A 3,477-nucleotide genomic window follows, 5' to 3' on the forward strand; every position below is an offset into this window, starting at 1 on the left:
AGTATAAGTAATTATCATACATTATTAGTAATACAGCATTAGCCCCGTCGTTGCAGACCGGAGCCGGCCCGAGCGCCCCCGTCGGCCAGACCGCACGTGCGTCTGTGTGGCGGACTTCCTTCCTCGCGCCGTGTTAGGTGGACAGATGTTCAGGGGCTTGTGGGTGTGTGTGTGTGTGTGTAAATGTACACGCGCACACACACACACACACACGTACATATACACACATACGCGCATGTACGTGCGTGTACATCTCCACGTTTATCCGACTTTCAATCTGAGTGGAAATACTACGAACCCGTTAACTCTCTCGCTCTCTCCATCTCTCTCTCTCTCACATTCACACTCTCACTCTCACTCTCACTCTCACTCTCACTCTCACTCTCACTCTCACTCTCACTCTCACTCACTCTCACTCTCACTCTCTCTCTCTCTCTCTCTCTCTCTCTCTCTCTCTCTCACTCTCACTCTCACTCTCACTCTCACTCTCACTCTCTCTCTCTCTCTCTTACTCTTACTCTCTCTCTCTCTCTACTCTTACTCTTTACTCTCTCTCTTACTCTTACTCTCATTCTCTCCCCCACTCTCACTGTCTCCCCCACTCTCACTCTCTCCCCCACTCTCACTCTCTCCCCCTCTCTCTCTCTCTCTCTCTCATTAACGACCGAGTCCGCATCGCCAACCCCATCCCAAGTCCTCCCACAATTAGCAGGAAATCGCCACAGCTGTTTCGTCGGGACAGCTGAGTCAACACGGGCGCGGAGGGTGTCAGTTTGTCAGAATTAATATCGTTTAATATGAAGTGAATTGCATGTGTGAAGGTTTAAAGCGGGGACGAAAAGAAGAAGGGATAGGAGACAAATGGATAGAGATGCATAATTGAAGAAAGGTGGGAGATAGATGGGTGAGAAGAATTAGGTAAATATCGGAGGGAAGAGGGGAGATAGATGGATGTGGAAAAAAGATAAATAAAGGAAGAAAGGGGAGATAATAAAGATAAAACGAGAGATGAATAACGATAGAAAGAGGAGAGACAGACGGATGAGAAATAAAAAGAGAAACAAGAAATAAGAGATTAGATGAAGAAGGAAGAGGAGGTAAGGAAATAGGAGAGGAGCAGAGAAGGAACAAGAAAATAGGAGACAGAATTCAAGAGACAAAAAATAACAACTAAACGGCACATGTTCGAGAAATTTCTGACAAGCTAAACGCCATGACACGCAAGTCTACGCTCATTTTTTTTTCTCTCTCTCTCTCTCTCTTTCCTCTTATCATCATCATTACTCCTCCTCCTTTCTCATTTTCTCCCTTCCTTCTTCATCTTCGCAACATCGACGAACCTCCAAATAACCATGAAATGAAAAGAAGAACAAAGAAAAGCGAATAAAATAAAATAAACAAACATTCCCAGGAGAAGGATGAACGCGCGGGAAAAGTCCGAAAATAGCGTCATCGACAACAAGCCACACAGCCGGTAAAAAAACGAGAAAAAGTCATCCATAATTACTGCATTTTCCCTTCCTCCTCATCATTATCATCACCACACATCACCGTCTTGGCCGTGGTGATGACAGTGGCGGCGATAATGACTGTGATGAACGGAGGATTAAAGTAAGAAAAAAGAAAAAGATCCGAGAATCGATCGTCTTCTCTTGGGTTGTGCGAACGCGGGGGTAGAAGAGTTTGGAATGTGGGGGGAGGAGGAGGAGGAGGAGGAGGAGGAGGAGGAGGAGGAGGAGGAGGTGGAGGGAGGAGGAGGAGGAGGGGAGGGGGAGGGGGGTGAGGGGGAGGAGGAGGAGGTGGAGGAGGAGGAGGAGAAGGAGGGAGGAGGAGGAGGGGGAGGGAGGAGGAGGAGGGGAGGAGGGAGGGGGGAGGGGGGGGGGGGAGGGAGGATGAGGGAGGAGGTGGAGGAGGAGGAGGAGGAGGAGGGAGGAAGGAGGAGGGGGGAGGAGGAGGCGGAGGGAGGAGGGGGGAGGGGGAGGGGCGAAGAGGAGAAGGAGGAGGAGGGGGAGGGGGGAGGGGAGGGGAGGAGGAGGAGGGAGGGGGAGGAGGAGGAGGAGGAGGGAGGAGGAGGGAGGGAGGGGGGGGGGAGGAGGAGGAGGGAGGGGGGAGGGGGAGGGAGGAGGGGGAGGGAGGAGGAGGGAGGAGGGAGGAGGAGGAGGGAGGGAGGGGGAGGGGAGGAGGGAGGAGGAGGGAAGAGGAGGAGGGGGAGGAGGGGGAGGGGGAGAGGGAGGGAGGAGGAGGAAGAAGGAGGAGGAGGAGAAGGAGAGGAAGAAGAAGGAGGAGGAGGAGGAGGGAGGAGGGAGAGGGGGAGGGGGTCTGTGCGAGGGGAATCAAATGCAATTGGGAAGGTTTTTGTGTGTGTGTGTGTGTGTTTTTAGTGTCTGTATCTATGTTTGTTTATCTGTTTGTCTCTCTCTCTCTCGTCCCTCTCTCTCGTCTCTCTCTCTCGTCTCTCGTCTCTCTCTCTCCCTCTCCCTCTCCCTCTCCCTCTCCCTCGCTCTCTCTCTCTCCCTCTCCCTCTCCCTCTCTCTCCTTCTCCCTCACTCTCTCTATGTAAGCATGTACTAATATGCACATCCATCAGAGCTTCATGCAACTTCCTCTCCGTGAAAGACCATTTTCCGCAACGTTGCACAGCCGCCGAGGTTAAATCCGGATTATATATAGCTACCGATTTAATACTAATCTGCAACCCTCTGTTTATTCGCGAAGTCTAATCTTAAGCGAAATGTGAAGTCGTTTAGAAGAACTGTTGTGAATTGATGGGGTTGGGGTTGAAGATGCGTGGGGTTTTAGAAGGAGGGTGGAGGGAGAGGGAGAGGATAGGGAAGGAGGGAGGGAGGGAGGGAGGGAGAGAGGGAGAGGGGGAGAGGGAGAGGGAAAGGGAGAGGAAGGAGGGAGGGAGGGAGAGAGGGAGGGAGGGAGGGAGCGAAGAGAGGGAGAGGGAGAGGGAGAGGGAGAGGGAGAGGGAGAGGGAGAGGGGGAGGAGAGAGGGAGAGAGGAGAGAAAGGGAGAAAGGAAGAGAGAGAGAAAGAGAGAGAGAGAGAGAGAGAGGGAGGGAGGGAGGGAGGAAGGGAGGGAGGGAGGGAGAGAGAGAGAGAGAGAGAGAGAGAGAGAGAGAGAGAGAGAGAGAGAGAGAGAGATGAAGAGATAAGAATGAAAGAAAGAGAGAGAGACAGAGAGAGAGAGAGACAGACAGACAGACAGACAAACATACATACAGACAGACAGGCAAAAGACAAAAAAAAAGTAAAACAAAGACAGAATTAAACCCAAAACCCCCCGCCCTCTCTGCCAGCCCGCGAGGCCCTCCCCCGCCCACCTTATCGCCGACACACGCCCACACCTTCGCCAGGGAGATCGCCAGGTCACCAAACCCGCCCATTATCTGAAGGCCTTTCGTCACGACCCCCCACCCGGCGGAGGGAGAGGGGGGGAAGGGGGAAGGGGGGAGGAAGGGGAAAGTGGGAAGGG

Source organism: Penaeus vannamei, chromosome 30 (assembly GCF_042767895.1).
Source record: "Penaeus vannamei isolate JL-2024 chromosome 30, ASM4276789v1, whole genome shotgun sequence".
Taxonomy (NCBI): Eukaryota; Metazoa; Arthropoda; class Malacostraca; order Decapoda; family Penaeidae; genus Penaeus; species Penaeus vannamei.